Source organism: Lepus europaeus, chromosome 14 (genome assembly GCF_033115175.1).
Source record: "Lepus europaeus isolate LE1 chromosome 14, mLepTim1.pri, whole genome shotgun sequence".
Taxonomy (NCBI): domain Eukaryota; kingdom Metazoa; phylum Chordata; class Mammalia; order Lagomorpha; family Leporidae; genus Lepus; species Lepus europaeus.
The window spans coordinates 52685275-52703113 of NC_084840.1; the positions used below are offsets into that span (position 1 = coordinate 52685275).

Sequence of the window (17839 nt, forward strand, 5' to 3'; positions counted from 1 at the left end):
CCCACATGAGAGATCTGCATTCCATTCCCCACTTCTGGCTTCAGTCTCAGACCTGGCCTTTGCAGACATTTGGGGAGCAAACCAGCAGATATGAGTTCTCTTCTCATCTCCCTTCCTTTCCCTCCCATCCTCTCCCCTCCCCTCCCCTCCCTTCCTACTTCTCTCCTCCTCCTCCTCCTTCTTTTTCTTTTCTCTCTCTCTCTCTCTCTCTCTCTCTCTCTCTCTCTCTCATTAAATTCATTAAAAGTAAAGCAAAGGAAACAATGCCATGAGGCTTTGAGGCCATATAAGACATTTGAGGTGGGCTCACCTTGTCCTTCCATGCCCCATGGAATTCCCATCAGCCTGATGGTGGAGACAGATGCTTGGGAAGAGCTCATCCTTGGGGTGCAGCAGGGCAAGTTAGATGCAGATGACCTTTTCTGCAGCACTTCCTGTCTTTCCCATGGCTGTCCTGGTGAAATCTGAGCTTAGACATGAGTAACTTTCCCTGTAATTAAAGCAATGCACACAACGTCCAGTTTAATATAATCATATATCAGAATTTGTCCTTGCTCCCTACTTTTTAAAGCATTCTCAATGATTCTTTTGTATTCTATTTGGAAACCCTACAGAATCTTTCAGAGACATTCACAACTCATCCTCTTAATGGCCAGTTGCAGCAATAACTGTATCTGCCATGCTTAAAGTTTCTGAGGGAAGCAAAGAAGCCTCTGAGCCTCTGACGAGTCCCACATTGATCCTCTCCATTCAACCGCAGATTAAATTGTCCCAGTCATTGAAATAAGCACTTGGCTTTAGATCCAGGACACAAAAGAACCAGAATGAAACCAGTGAAAATCTGGCAGCCCATGTGGAGAGCTCTTAAATGTTTGCTTTCTTCTTTCCTTTCCAAGAAATTTGCTCTGTGGAGGAGGCTCTGAATATGCTCACTCCAGGCTAGTAGTTATGGTTGCTTTATGAAATACTCTTTTTTTAATTTATTTGACAGATAGAGTTAGACAGTGTGAGAGAGAGAGAGAGACAGAGACAGAGACAGAGACAGAGAGACAGAGAGAAAGATCTTCCTTCCGTTGGTTCATCCCCCAAATGGCCGCTACAGCTGGAGCTATGCCGATCCAAAGCCAGGAGCCAGGTGCTTCCTCCTGGTCTCCCATGCGGGTACTTGGGCCATCCTCCACTGCCCTCCCAGGCCACAGCAGAGAGCTGGACTGAAGAGGAGCAACCAGGACTAGAACCCGGCACCCATATGGGATGCTGGTGCCGCAGGTGAAGGATTAACCAAGTGAGCCACAGCGCCGGCCATGAAACACTCTTAAGCTAGAAGAGGAAGGGGTAACATAGTAAGTATGATGTTGGAAGGTGCAATTGTAATTAAAGATATTTCTTTAGTGATACTTTTCTCATTTTCATATATATGTGGCATATAAGATTCTTTTCATCAAAGCATGAAGATTCTGATACAAGTGTTCTCTTACCCCACTTATGTGTGCTGTGCTGGTAAATGGTTAAGCAGAGGGAGATAGTGGGGAACTTTGATGTACATTTACCATTTCCACAGCATAAACGTCCCCACCAACGCTGATTTCAAACTAGCAATGACTTCACTGAACCTGTGTTTGCGAAGAAATGTACTCAGTATTCTTATGAGCCAGTATAAATTGGCTCCAGTACACCACACATGCCATTAATAGGAAGGACCTTCAAAATGTTCGTGGAAATGCATATTATCTTTTTTTAAAGATTTATTTTATTTATTTGAAAGACAGAGACACAGAGAGAGGTCTTCCATCTGTGGTTCACTCCCCAGATGGCCTCAATGGCCAGAGCTGCACCGATCCGAAGCCAGGAGCCAAGAGCTTCCTCCAGGTCTTCCACGTGGGTGCAGGGGCCCAAGGACTTGGACCATCTTCCACTGCTTTCCCAGGCCACAGCAGAGAGATTGGAAGAGCAGCAGCCAGGACTAGAACCGGTGCCATATAGGATGCCGGTGCTTTAACTTGTTGCGCCACAGCACTGGCCCCATTATGTTATCTTTTAAATTCACTTTTGCTGCACTTTAAAAAGTATTCTCATAGATTTCTACTACTTGTTTTTTTAAAATTATTTATTTATTTATTATTTATTTGAAATTCAGATTTACACAGAGAGAGAGATATCTTCCATCTGCTGGTTCATTCCCCAAATGGCAACAATGGCTAGGTCAAAACTAGGAGCCAGGAGCTTTATCCGGGTTTCCCACGTGGGTGACAGTGGCACAAGTACTTGGGTTATCTTCTGCTACTTTCCCAGGTACATTAGCAGGGAGCTGTATCGGAAATAGTGTAACCGAAACTTAACTGGTGCTCATATGGGATGTTCACATCGCAGGTGGCAGCTTAACCCACTGAACCACAATGCCAGCCCCTCTACTATCCTTTTAGAAGTTTAAATGGTTATTTATTGCTGATGGAAATATATTGAAGTTTTGAATATGTTTGAAAAAGAAAATAAATTTGAGAAATGTGCATTTGAAGTTCTGTGAAAGGTTTATAGTTCCAGAGGTCCTATTTTTGCTTTTATTTATTTTTAAGATGCCTATTTGGGTCCTTTAAATGTGAATAAAGGGAAGAGAATAAAACTACCTGTTAAATATTATTTATCTTTAATTATAAATGGATATATTTTCCAGAGGTTTCATTTTAGTAGAAGCCTGTTACTTTGAGGGGAGAATTGCAAAATGTTGTGTGATAGTTAAGATATTTATGAGCTAATACAGGATTGGCTTTGCTATTCTTCTTGAATAGAACCATCAGTCTCCCCTGGGGTTAATGTATACTTGAAATCAAGAAGGAGGTCCTTGTTTGCTGAGAATTATGGCCTGATTTTTTCACAAATGTTTAAAAATGTCAGCTCAGAACAAGTGACTCAAAGTCTACCTAATTTTAGGTTGGAATAAGAGAGGATTTCTCCCTTTTTCTTTATGTTTGGAGAGAAGTTGAAGAAATTTTCTTCATATACGTGTGCAGACACAAGATGGTGCTAAAGGAATACCTTCCAAGCACGACTTCTTTGTTTAAAAATAGTGTTTGGGAATGGATCACTTTGAGATGAGACGTACATTTTGCTACATGTTGGTTGTTGTCGTTTATAGAAGATGGTAGAAACGTGTTCACCTGGTATGCACAATGAAAAATTAACGAGGTGGCCTTCAGGATCTGCTTCTGCTGCTCTGGTCTCTCCTAAGGAGGTGTGTTTATCTTGCTGTTCTTGACTTGGGGACCTAAGTGTTCAGGGAGGTGTCTGCTCCAGTAGAGAAGTGTTTAAGAATCTCCTGGAAGAACCTGGACACACACGGTTTCTCTCTGCCTTTGGGAGATATTGGAGCTTGCCTTCTGACACCCTTGCACTTTGACCCAGACTGTTCATGCACATACTTGGATATGCGGCGCTTTGGGAAGTTGTGGTTTTAACATATATCTTTGTCTTTTTGTTTCTGTATACATTTGCATAATGAGCTGCTCACAGAACCCAAAAATCCTGGATGTTTTTTCGTTGCCAACCCAAAGCACATCCCTGGAACTGTTGTGAGCCTCTGTTTACTCTCTACTTCTCTTTCTGTCCTGTTTCAGGGCTTAGCACCACTCATGCCTGGAGTTCAAGTGCTGGACAATAAGATAAACTCAAGATACACTCACGATTCCCCATTTCACATGTTCAGCTTTTTTTATTTTGAAATAATTTCAGACTTAAACAAAAGTTGCAGGGGCTGGCATTGTGGCATAGTGGGTAAAGTTGCTACACCAGTTCATGCCCCAGCCACTCCACTTCTGATCCAGCTCGATGCTAATGGCCTGGGAAAAGCAGCAGAAAATGGTTAGAGTGCTTAGACCCCTGAAACCCATGTGGGAGACCTAGGAGAAGCTCCTGGCCACTGGCTTCAGCCTGTCCCAGCCTGGGCTATTGTGGCCATCTGGGGAGTGAACCAGCAAATATCTCTCTCTCTCTCTCTCTCTCTCTCTCTCTCTCTCTCCCTCTCTCCCTGTGGCTCTGACTTTCAAATAAATAAATAGATCATAAAAATAAAAAAGGAAAAGTTGCTAAACTATTAAAAGAATATTCATATACCTGCTTTCCCCAAGTGGTCACATATCACATTTGCTCTATTATCCTCTCTCTTTTCTGAACCATTTGAGAATACGTTATGGATATAATACTCCTTTTCTTTTACGTCTAAATACCCCAGTGTGTGTCTTCCAAAAACAAAGACATTCTTACATAGCTATAATACTTTCATAGTATTATAGTACAATACTATACTATCCTCTAATCCATAGACCTACTCAGTTTCACCAGTTATCCTTTTAGTGCCCTTCACAGGAAGGGAAAGTGATAGATCTGTGTTATCCAGGATCTAATCCAGAATCACATACTGCCTTTGTGGTCAGGTCTCCGGTCTCCTCTAAGCTGAATCAGCTCCTCTGTTTTTCATGATTTTGACATTTTTGAAGAGACCATTTGTTTTGTAGAATGTCTGTCAATTTGGGTTTGACTAACACCTCCTTATTATTAAATTCAGGTTATGCATTTTTGTTCAAAAATACTGCACAAGTAAGTCTATGCCTTCTGAGTGCATTATAGCAGAGGCACACAATGTCATTAGTAGAGATGTCAGTTTGATCACTTTGCAAAGGGGATACCTTCTCTGATATAAAGGTACATCTTTATCTGTATAATTAATAGACTTGCCATGGAAAAATACATGGAGGCTAAGTAAATGTCTTGTTGGTCTCTAGTTTTTCTCTAGTTTTAGCATCCATTGATAATTTGTGTCTGTTTACTAATGGTCTTTGCCAAACAGTGTTTTTTCTTACTGCATCATTCCTTCTTCATTTATTGACTTTCTACCTTGAGGAAAACCTTCTCCTCATCCGCCACCTATTTATTTGTTTATGATAGCATGAGTCCATGTGTTTTTTATTTTATGATATGGGCTATAAATTGTTACTATCATTATTGATTTTAATACTTAAATTATCTCAGACTTGGCCAGTGGGTCCCCTTTCAAGCTGGCTGTTGTGTTCTTTTGGCAGGTCTACATCATTTGTTGAACAACTATTTACTTTCTACTGCACTAAGATGTTCCAGGTTCACCTTGTACTTTATCAAAGGAGCCCTGGCGCATGTGTGGAGGATGGTCTTTAGAAACAGAGATCAGAGGATGACTAGAATTGCCCCAAGATAGACTGCATTTTTATTACCTATTTTAACACTGAGTTCTTTGTCACTTAAACTAAAAAGCCTGAGAAGAACCACCTAGGAGGAAGAAGGTTTATTTCATCTCACAGTTTGGAGGTTCACCATTCAAGACCTGGTGCCCCCCTCCATCTGGTGTCTGGTGGAAGCTGGAAATGGGTGGAGCAGGTGTGCAGGGATGATCACACAGTGAGCCAGGCAGGGAACAGAGTCAGACATGGGAAACGTGCTCTTCAGCAACCCTCTAGATGGTCTCTTCTTATAAAACCATCATGATTTGATCATGGGGCTCCACTCCAGCAACCTGATCCAATCTGATCACTTCCCAATAACTCCACCCTTAAACACTGTTATTAGGTTAAGCCCCACTGTAATATATCATAGAACAAGCCAAGTGGAGATTGGAGGAATTGCTGTAGAAGCCCAGAACTGGGTCTGCTTGCTCAACATACAGCAAGCCAATTACACCAAGATGGTAGAAGAAAGAACAGAGCAAGGAGCCAGTTATCAATTAATTCCTGGACTCCTCCAGGAACTAGGGATTCTTATAGATTGAATTGAGGTTTATAGATGACTGTTCAGCTCATGTGCAAATCCCTGTTGGTCTATAGTGCTTGTGGCACCCTCCTGTGATTGGTCAGTGATGGCAAGGTGAGCTCCAGTTGGTCCAGGGACAGGTGTTAGTTATTTTTTGCTTGCGGTCTGCAGATCCTGGAAAAAAGTCCCTCAAGATGAGACTGAGTGTCAAGATGTTATCTAAATACAGTGAGCTAATTTTAGTATGAGTTTGATTTGCAACCATACAAGCAGGGCAAGGGAAGCTGAGAAGCCATGGAAGACTCAGACCTGATGTTATCCAAGGCACTGTTGTATAGGGGCTCTTCGAATCTATCAACCATTAATAGATTAACTCTCTTTTTTTTTTGACAGGTAGAGCTAGACAGTGAGAGAGAGACAGAGAGAAAGGTCTTCCTTTCGTTGGTTCACCCACCAAATGGCCCCTACGGCTGGCATGCTGCACTGATCTGAAGCCAGGAACAAGGTGCTTCCTCCTGGTCTCCCGTGCGGGTGCAGGGCCCAGGCACTTGGGCTGTCCTCTACTGCCTTCCCGGGCCACAGCAGAGAGCTGGACTAGAAGAGGAGCAGCCAGGACAGAATCCAGCACCTCAACTGGAACTAGAACCCGGGGTGCAGGCACCCCAGATGGAGAATTAGCCAAGTGAGCCACGGTGCCGGTCAATATATTAACTCTTAATGTAAGACTTTGGTATTTAAATACCTTTATAAGTTTGGGGAGCCAGATCTTGTGCAATCCATAACACCTATCCTTATTCTTGACCCTGAAAACAAAATAAATTCAGTAAGAGAAAATAACTATTTTTGCTTTGTTCCACTAATAGCCCAAGCTGTAGAATTTCTGGATTCCTCAAACAGTGCTGATTGCTTAGCTCTTCATTGTATTTATCCCTGCTGCCAGAAGCTGGGCATGACTTCCAGGTTTGAGTAATAAATTCATATGTTGGCCCCAGAGAGCTATGGTTTGAAGAGTTTTGTGTATGCATCACCTCCACACAATGGACACGGAACCACAGGAAACTGAGATATGTAAAAAGAACTATAATTACCTCTAACCCCAGAATTGCCTTCATTATGCCTGGTTGTGATAAACATGGAATACCTCAACACTAATGAAATTAATCATTCACTTTGCATTTTTTTTCATTAAAGAATGCCTACTTTGTCTTCCAGAAGATAAAACAATAATAATGTTTAGCTTCTTGTATAAGTATGTAAAAACTCTAATACATTGTGGATGCTACACACCTCAATATTATCCTAACAGGTGTTACCTAAGTTTGTACTTTTTATCTCATTTTTTTTATTTTTATGTATTTGACAGGTAGAGTTAGACAGTGAGAGAGAGAAAGACAGAGAGAAAGGTCTTCCTTCCGTTGGTTCACTCCCCAAATGGCCGCTACGGCGGGCACTGTGCCAATCCAAAGCCAGGAGCCAGGTACTTCCTCCTGGTCTCCCATGCGGGTGCAGGGGCCCAAGCACTTGGACCATTCTCCACTGCCTTCCTGGGCCACAGCAGAGAGCTGAACTGGAAGAGGAGCAACCAGGACAAGAACCCGGTGCCCACATGGGTTGCTGGTGCCACAGGCAGAAGATTAACCAAGTGAGCCACAGTGCCGGCCCCTTATCTCACATTTTTGCCAACATCAGGCATACACTGAGAGCACGCATTTTGAATTAAGATTTTATCATCTCATCTCTACCCCCACCAATAAACACCCCCATTCCATCCATTTTTTAACCTTTTAAATTCAGAAGACAGCAATCTATTGCCAGAGACCCAAATTTGGCCCAAAGCCTGTTTTTATAGGGCCTTATATTAGTCACTTTTTTTGTTACCTTAACTGAAAGATACCTGAGAGGACAGGAGTTTATTAGGAAAGGAAAGCATTATTAAAGGTTTAGTCCTTTCAAGATTAGGAAGCCACGTTAATCTGGCATCTGGTAGAAGCTGGCATTCGCAGAGTGTGTGTGGAAGGACTATCAGATGGTGATCCAGGAAGCAGAGAGAAACACAGGAAGCATGCTCAGCTCATATAACCAACCCTGTCATGAGAACTACCTTCCAAGGCAAGACCCAAGTGACCTAAAGACCTCCCACCATGCCTGCTTCTCAGATGCCATGATTAGATCAAGTCTCCATCCTTAGTACATCAACCATTGACAGGAGACTTCAGAGTTTAATGTCCACATGAGTTTGGGGAGACAAACCCTGTCCAATTCATAACAGTGAGCTAACAATGGATTTTACAGCTTTGAAGGAGGAGGACCAGGAGAGGATAATGGAGAGGAAGGAGAAGGGAAGGAGTGCCTAGGATCAGATGTGACTTAGCCTAAAATGTTGGCTATATGACTCTACAGAAAATGCTTGCTGATCCTGGCTCTATTGGATCCTCTTAACAGCCAATTGAGGGAAGAAGCAGAACAATTCTTGTTTCCATTTTTAAGATGACCAAACTGAAGCTTAGGAAGGTTGAGTGACTTACCCAAGATCACCAACTAATACTTGGAAGATCTGGAACTAGGTTCAACTCTTCTGCCTTAGAGCACATTTTGCGTATTAGCTGGCTTCTCCTTTAGAAGTGAGCAACATTTATTGTTCATTAAACAAAGGTGAAACAAAGGAAGCTAAGTTGCAATGAATTGTTGGAATCTTACGCTGTGAGTTGGCTTTGCAGCAGAGGACAGACCAAGGAGCTGGAAGTCTCCATACCTCTGCAAGTCTCTGCTCAGACAAGGCACTTGTGAAAGCTACACAATGATCACAGCGCATCCATAACTGAGCTCTTCTACCAAACGCATAGTGATAGCAAGGCGAGGATAGGGTGTCTAATGTCAAGAGAAGAGCAGTGAACACTAGTGGATATGAATGTGATCTCCCCCACACAAAAAATTCTGTGTTGCCTGGGGCTTGGCACTAGCCCTTTCCACGACACCACGGGGCCTCTGAATTCATGATGAATTGTTTTCCTCAAAGGGTTAAAGCAAAGATCTCTTAGCTGCCACAAAGACTGAAGCTATCAAGGATGGAAAATTCAGATTAACCATAAAAAAAAAAATCTGACTCTGGCAACCCATAGTTAATTAGTCATGAAAAAATTTAAAGTATCACAATGGGTCAGCAATTGTATAGAGAGTTCCCATTTTCCCCAATTGCATCACAAAAGCTTCTGGTGTAGAGAAAATGAGGGCTTTGTCTATGCTGAGCTGAAGGGGAAATGAATCTACTACTTTCTATGTGAAGCTTACCTCTAATCACTAATCTCTCACGTGCACCCCCTGTAGAAGTAATCCTCTTCTAGACTTTTATATTAGATGATTATATATCCTGATGTATCTGAACCAGCTAATATGATGGGTGGGAAAATGAACAGAATAATTTAAAAAGCTACAGGGAAACAGATGAGAAGCTGAAAATAGCAGAGTTACCCATTATATAAGAAATAAGTGTGCATCAGGCAGCAACATGCACAGTCAGTTTTGCTCTTCACAGTCCCCCAGCAAGTCAAAGAACAAAATCATGCCTTCCCTGGGGTTTAACCTGCATTTGATTGGTGATAGAAGTCTCTGAAGACTGCTCAGTGGAAGTCTCACTGTGGATTAGTGGCTGTACTGGTAGGTGTATGGGGAGTGAAGGTGCAGGTTCCACAGGGGACAGTTCACACGCCCTCCCCACACTTGGCAAACACTGGAATTCCTTTTTTCAGGAGAGAGCAGGGAGGCCGGCAGTTGGAATGGTGCCATAGGTGGCCACTCAGTGTTTCTTAGAGATAAAATTGAAACATCAGGTAAGGCATAAAGGGACCCAGCCTATATTCTTGTAGTTACTGAATGGAAATTGGGCTTCCCATTTCATATGGAATGAAAATAAATTCTCAATCTCTTCCCATCACTGAAATAGTGGAAGTGAGTGCTGAAGATGCTGTAATATACACTGTAGTTGTTTAAGGTTTTTAAATTCTATTTTAGAGGTAGAGAAACACACAGAAACTGATAGCTAGCCCCCATCCACTGGTTCACTCCCCAAATAACCCTCCCTGACACCCTTCCCCCTACACACACACACACACACACAGCCAAAGCTGGGTGAGGCCAGGGCCTGGAGCTAAGAATGTCTCACCTTGGTGGTGGTGGGAAACGAATTCCTTGAGCTATCATCTCTGCCTTCCAGGGTGTGCATTAGCAAGAAGCTGGAGTCAGGAGCCTGGGCTATGGATCAAACCCAGCTGCTGCTATGTGAGATGCAGGCATCTTAATTGACATCTTATTAGACTAAACACTAGCCCGTAGAGTAGTTTTTATTGTTCTTGGAAGAATAACAGCAGATCAGCATCTGCTTTAATCCGGGAACTCTGCTTGGCACATTCATACATAAATTCAAATGCTCTGAGAACCCAGCTCCTCTGCACCCCCAGTTTTCTGTTTCCTCTCCATTGCCGACTACAGTTAAGTTTCACATCCAAGAAGACACAAGGATGCTGTAACCAAAAGCATCCAAGTTACTCTGTTCATCTGGAGTCATAATTATGCAGAAGCACAAGAAATCACACCTAGCTTGGTGGACATTCCTAGCTACGTTTTGCAGGACATGAGCCTAAAGTTCAGAGCACCCCTTGGTCTCCTTTCACTCAGCCAGAGAGGGACAGACTCAGACCTGCCCAGAGCATGTGTGAACCATGCATATGTTCCCTGCAGGAGCATCACTGCTAGAAACTCAAGTCTGCTCACATTTCTCTATTCAGTCTTACTTAAAATTCTGATCCACCTGCTTCATAATCAAGATTCCTGTAAGCATTTACTAAATTTGGCATTTGAGTAATCAATATGTATCTTAGTATAATTATAATTATATAATTTATGTGTCTTAATATGCAGTTTTCTAGTGTCTGATCCCTTTGGGTTAAAGCAGAGGGTATTATAAGAAAAACAGAAATTTAAGCTTTTTGAATCTTAACCATTTTTCTTAGCTCTTAAATGGGAAAAAAGGCACTTGTTGGTCCAACTTATTTTGTCCAAATTGGAGATGAAATGTTACTTTCTTGTTTCTTTTTTCAGTTTTTTTACTATACAAAGACAAGATTTCATGAAGACCATAGAAAAAATTGTAAGAATATAATGCTACTTCCCTTCCTTCCTTTCTCCTCCTTCCTTTTTTGCTTTTTTAATTTTTATAACATTTTAATGTACTTTATAATCACAGGTTTAATGCTCCACTAAATAAAGAGTTCAACAAGTAAAAATTAGAAAAACCACTGTTCAACAGAAATATAGACAAAGGCTATAAACAGTAATCAAACGCCAATATGTCAATTTCACTCATATATATTGAGGGTCTTTTTTTTTATTAGCCGCCACAAATCAGAGAAAATGTGATATTTGTCTTTTTGAGTCTGGCTTATTTCACTAAGCATAATGGTCCCCAGTTGCATCCATTTTATTGCGAAAGACAGGATTTCATTCTTTTTTATTGCTGAATAGTATTCTATCATGTATAAATCTTAGTATACATTTGAAGGGAGATCTGGAAATGTTTAAAAGTTTAGTAAAGCTTAATAATAATTAGAAGCATTAATAATGAAAGTATTTTAATATTGATTTTAACATGACCCCTATAGAAAATAAAAGTTTTACAAATTAGTCAAAAACATTCATGTGTTGTAATGTTACATCAGAGAACCTGTACATGAAGCCAGGTATCATTTAAACTGAAAGTAAATCACTGTCAAAATTAGGAGAGAGAATAGCAGAGGAGGAGGAGCAAGGGTGGGAGCATGGGCGGGGTGGGGGGGGTAGAGTGGGAAGTATCACTATGTTCCTAAATCTCAATATATGACATGAAATTTGTATACCTTAAATAACACAAAAAAGAAACCTTAAGTCTGTAGCTCACATCATGCTCACCAGACATGAGAAGTACTTTTTAAATATGTAGACAGGTGGTTGTACCAATAGCTTAGTGCCGATTTTGTAATATGACTCCCAATGACTTCATATTTTGATCATTTTTAAAGTATATGATAGCACAGATAGTATTGAGCTATGGTTTTTAGTATATAGCTTCTTACAGGGAGAAGAATTAAGAAAAACAAGTTGATTCTGTGAGAGAAGCATCTGAAAACATGTCTTAGATCTACAGCTTTAGGGACAAAGGGTATGGTGAGCAGCTTCCACAGCTGTGACTTAAGAGAATATTTGGTTTGAAAATGCAGTTCTTTTTTGATTCACTTTGGTGATTTGAGTTAGCTAAGCAACAAGCTAAGTCCCCATAACACCTGATCCCAGGAAATCGGTACCTCAGGAGTGCTCTCTGAAGGTAGCCATCTATGAATTTGACCTCTGATATTTGATGACCTTACTGGTGGCAGAGGCAGAAGCAGAGACATGGTATCAGAAGGCATGGGATTTTCCTACCAAGTGTCTGCAATATTGGTTTCACCAACACTGAACAACTTTGAATACCTACTATATCCCAGCCATTGTTCAAAGAAATGAATGAAAAGACAAGTCATGCAACCTCAATGATCAAGAAGTGACCTATGGAGCAGAAAGATATTAGCCAGTTCCTGAAAACTTTCTGGGCAATCTGGTCCTCATAGGCAGGACAGTAAAGGACAACATTTTGTCCAAGTCTCAAGATTCACAATTATCCATCAAATGCTTTCTAAATTAGTCAGTTTTTCATTACTATAATGCAATACCCAAGGGAACCTAGCTTTATAAAGGAAAAATAGTTCATTTTCAATAATGGTTCTGACAGTTCCAGACTAGGGGCTCATCTGGCAGGGATCTTCTTTTTGGTAGCATCTGAAATGGCACAAAACATCAGATGGCAAGAGACAAGGACCACACGCTTCCGTGTCTGTGTCTCCTTATAAAATATTTAAACTTAGGGGCTCTACCCTAATGACTTAATCACTTTCTAAAGACCATAATTCCAAACACTGTACTCAGATTAAGTTTCTGCCCTTTTAGCACTATTTTTTAAAATTTTATTTAAGGTATACAAGTTTCATGTGTTGCATATATGTGGATATAGGAACATAGTGATACTTCCTACCCTACCCTCCCTCCCACCTGTGCTCCAACCCTTCTTCCTCCTCCCTTGCCTATTCCCACTCTTGATATTTACACAGATCTATTTTCAGATTACTCTATATTCATAAGGTTAACCCTACACTAAGTAAAGAGTTCAACTAATACTATGAATAAAAATTACTGTTCCTCAACAGTAGAGACAAAGGGCTGTAAACAATCATCAAATCTCAAAATGTCCATTTCACTCCTAGCTACCCCAGGTCAAGGAAAACATATGATATCTGTCTTTTGGGGATTGGCTTGTGTCACTGAGTATAATGGTTTCCAATTGCATCCATTTTGTTGCAAAAGACAGGGTTTCATTTTTTATATCTGAGTAGTATTTCAAAGTGTATATATGCTATAATTTCTTTATATAGTCATCAGCTGATGGACATCTAGATTGATTCCATATCTTAGCTGTTGTGAATTAAGCTGCAATAAACATGGGGGTGCAGATAATACTTTTATTTGCTGATTTCATTTCCCTTGGGTAAATTCCCAGGAGTGGGATGGCTGAGTCATGTGGTAGGTCTATGTTCAGATTTATGAAGTATCTCCATACTGTCTTCCACAGTGGCTGTACCAGTTTACATACCCACTACCAGTGTATAGGTACTTTTTTTCCTCACATACTCACCAGCATTTGTTGTTTGTTGATTTCTGTATGAAAACCATTCTCACAAGGGTGAGGGGAAACCTCATTGTGGTTTTGATTTGCATTTCCCTGATGGCTGGTGATCCTGAGCATTTTTTAAGGTGTCTTTGAATTTTTTAAGGTGGCCATTTGAATTTCTTCTCTTGAAAAATGTCTGTTCAAATCCTTTGCCTATTTCTTATCTGGATTGTTTGTTTTGTTGTTATTGAATTTTTTGAGCTTATTATAGGTTCTGGATATTAACCCTTTATCAATTGCATAGTTTACAAATAGTTTGATGGTACTGATAATTCCAATCCATGAACATGGAAGATTTGAGTCTTCCTCTATTTCTTTCTTTAATATTTTATAATTTTCATCATGGAGATCATTGACCTCCTCGGTTAAATTTATTCCAAGGTATTTAATTTTTTGTAGTTATTGTGAATGGCATTGATCTTAGAAGTTCTTTCTCAGCCATGACATTTCTATGTACACAAAGGCTGCAGGCTGCAGCTTTACCCACTATGACACAGTGCTAGCCCCCATCTTCACATTCTAATATTTAAGTGCTGGGACTGATGCTGTGACACAGTGGGTTAACGCGCTAGCCTGAAGCGCCAGCATCCCATATGGGCACCGGTTCGAGACCTAGCTGCTCCAGCTCTCTGCTATGGCCTGGGAAAGCAGTAGAAGATGGCCCAAGTCCTTGAGGCCCTGCACCCGCATGGGAGACTGGAAGAAGCTCCTGGCTCCTGTCTTTGGATTGGCGCAGCTCCGGCCATTGTGGCCAATTAGGGAGTGACCCAGCAGATGGAAGCTTGCTCTCTCTCTCTCTCTCTCTCTCTTTCTCTCTGTCTCTCTGCTTCTCCTCTCTCTGTGTAACTCTGACTTTCAAAAAAAATAAATAAATAAATCTTTAATATTTAAGTGCTGTTGTGTTCCTTTGGGGGCATATCATGTTGCCTTCCTTATTTTTGTTTCTTGAATTTCTATGTTTATTTTTAGATATTTGTAGAGATCCTTGTTGGTTTTTTCCTTTGTTGTCTTTTATCTTTGAACTATTCCTCTGTGGCTTAGTGGAATGTCTGCACTTTCAGTGAATACCCAAAGTTGTGTACTCGGTGTGGCCAGGGAGCTCTGGTCAGTGCTCCTGGATGGGGTGAGTATCCAGGGTGACACGCAGTTGGGCATGCTAGATCTCCTCTTGTTAACAGAAGAGGTGAGGGGAGTGTTCATCCTCACCTTCTGTCTTCCAAGGTGATCAATGCCCGGGTGCTAGCTCTCAGTGGGTACAATATTCATCTGTCCTGCCATATGAACTGCACAAAAAATGTGTGCAGTCCTCAGTATGAGCATGGATCCCACTACAATGACCCACTCCAGGCAATCAGGGAGCTTTGTGTGTGTGGATTGCCCAGAGATCCAGCTGCACCCTACACCTCTCAAACAGTCACTGAGTCCCCACAGTCTTAGCATGCAAGGCTCCCACAGTCACAGGGTACAGAGGATCTGCTCCGTTCCACTAGCGTCTCCAGTCCACAGAGAGGCACCCTTTCCCGGGGCCACCTGCTTGCGGTGCTTCACCTAGGCAGTTTGAGCCCCAGATCCTGTAGCATGTTGGGAGGCCAGGGGTGTCTTACAGTCCTTACTTGGGTGCCCAGCCCCCTGTCAATCCTCCCAACCAGACTCAAAGTCAGTAGGGGACATGGATGTTCACCTCTGCTAGAATCTCTGGATCATACATGTACACAAGAGCCACTGGCCAAACTTTGCCTTCTCCCTGCCAGATGCTCCAGAGCTACTGCCACCAGTACTGCTTGGAAGATGATGTCTTGTCTCAGCCAGTTGCTGAGCACAAACACAAGGGCTTCTGCAACTGCCGCTTATGCAGAAAATGGTGCCCGCCATTGTTGGGGACATGGAGAGAGAGAAACGTGCTCCTTTTTAAAATTTGTTCAGCGGGTACCCTCTTCCCTTTAGGCTGACGCCATGCTCTCCCTCCAGCTATATCACCAGTGGCACAGGTTGTTGCAGTCTGGTTACAACTCAGTCTCCTAAGCTGGAGCTTTCTCCAGCTCCTGGATGCTGAAGTCATGTGTTATGTCCATGTTTGTGCTGCACATCTGCACCTTTCACACAGACCCATGGTGTTCCTCTCCCTTCTGCAGAATTTCCACTGCAGTTTTCTAACTCTTCCCCGAGAATGCACTTCCTACACTTTTTTTTTACTGCTTAACCCTAGCCTAGTACAGCACACCATTCCCTATTCTACCATCTTGGAATCCCCCGTTAGCACTATAAACATAAGATTTTGGAGTTTAAATTCCTTCACTGACTTTGGTGGACACATTATAACATACTCATTCTAATGAGTATTCCTACCAGGCTGCACCCACAGCTCATGCTTGTTGTACATATGCGAAGTTACAGGGTCATTTCTTTCTTTACATGTTGTAACAAGCTATTGCCATGTAGCGTAATGAACAGATGAAGAAAGAAGGAAAACAGAGATGAGGAAGAATTCTAGAGATAGAATAAAGCTAAAGAAATTGTGAATGTCAAGACTGACAGTTCTGATGATGGAGACTCCGTATAGGTATGTTTGTGCATGTATGTGCAGGTAGGCACATGTGTGCACATGTGTATTTCACTTGTCTTTCCTCAGTTCTGCTTTGGTTCATAAATGATCTTCATGGTGGCATTGCCCCATGCCAGACTCTAAGTGTTGTGTTTTCTTTTTTTTGAAAAGTTAAAAATTCCTTAATTTTTTATTCCTGGTACCACTACCACAATTTACAGGGCAATACACCTGATGTAATGAAAAGAAAAAGAAAAGACAAAGCTACAACAGATAAAAGACCTCAGGAATATACATCTAATTGACACTACATTGCATTAATCAATAGCTGCACTTTTTGCAAACTGTGGCTATGACAGTCCTGAACAAGAAGGGTTTCCTGTTTAAGCTGCGGTAACTTTTCTGACTATGGATCATCATTCCTTCTGTGGCAAATTTTTACAGTTCCTCTAATGCATTTGGGGCGACTGTCTCAAAGTAACCTGCAGCTTTCCAGACAACTCCTCGCTCTCTCTCCTGCTAAGAACTGTAGCCCTTTTCTGCTGGTTTTTTTAGAACCTTCTGCTACCATATCCACCACTTCTACCACCAGATCCATAACCACCACCATAGGGACTGCCCGAGCTTCTTCCACCAAAACTGCCCCCTTTCATAGGTCTGTAATTTGATTGCTATTGTTCACTATAATTACCAAAATCATTGTAGTTTCCACCACCACCATAGTTACCTCCAAAATTTCCTCCTCTTTCATTGTAACCATCATATCCTCCTCCTCCACCATATCCACCATCTTGGTTTCCATATCCTGGTCCACCACCACCATAGCCTCCTCTGCTGCTATAACCAGGACCACCACCATAGATAGCTGCCAGCATCACCTCCAAAAACATTGTAAGCACCATCACCTCCTCCCTAACTTCCTCTGCTGCCACCACCTCTACCACCATAGCCTCCTCTCCCACCAAAGTTTCCACCGCGGCCAAAATTACCTCCACCACCTCCAAAGTTTCCTCCATGACCCAAAAAGTTGCCAGATCCCCTCCATGGCCTCTTGGTGACCCAGCAGACCGCATCTCTTGTTTAGAAAGGGTCTTTCTCACTTCACAACTATGCCCATTAATAGTGTGGTATTTCTGAACAACAGTTTTATCAACTGTATCATGATCATCGAAAGTTACAAAAGCAAATCCTTTTTTTTTTTTCACACTCTGCTTGTCTTCCATAACTTTTTTGGTTTCAATCTTGCCATACTTCTCAAAGTAGTCTCTCAAATTATACTCCTCTATATCTTCTTTAATACCACCAACAAAAATCTTCTTCACTGTTTAGATGGGCACCAGGCTTTACCAGATCCTCTCTAGAAACAGCTCTCTTTGGTTCCACAACACGCCCATCAACCTTGTGTGGTCCAGCACACATTGCTGCATCCACTTCTTCAACACAAGAGTAAGTAACAAAACCAAAGCCCCTGGAACGTTTCGTTTGGGGGTCTCTCATTATCACACAATCTGTGAGTGTGCCCCATTTCTCAAAATGTTCTCTCAAACTATCATCTGTAGTTTCAAAGCTCAGACCACCAATAAACAGTTTCCTCAACTGCTCTGGTTGTTTGGATCATGGCCCTCCTCCCCCCGGTGGCAGCGACGGCCGGAGTCGGGCTGGGGGCAACCAGGTGGCGGTTTTACCTCCATTTTGAGCCCGGATTCACCTCTTCAAACTTGAGTTCAATATGGCAC

At 41.9% G+C, this 17839-nt stretch overlaps 1 protein-coding gene and 1 pseudogene across 1 annotated transcript in view; one reads left to right on the plus strand and one right to left on the minus strand.

Annotated features, from left to right (window-relative positions):
- Positions 1–17839, plus strand: part of SLC35F3 (solute carrier family 35 member F3) — a 388343-nt gene that overhangs the window by 174273 nt on the left and 196231 nt on the right. The window lies entirely within an intron of this gene.
- LOC133773320 (heterogeneous nuclear ribonucleoprotein A3-like) lies at positions 16650–17794 on the minus strand (annotated as a pseudogene).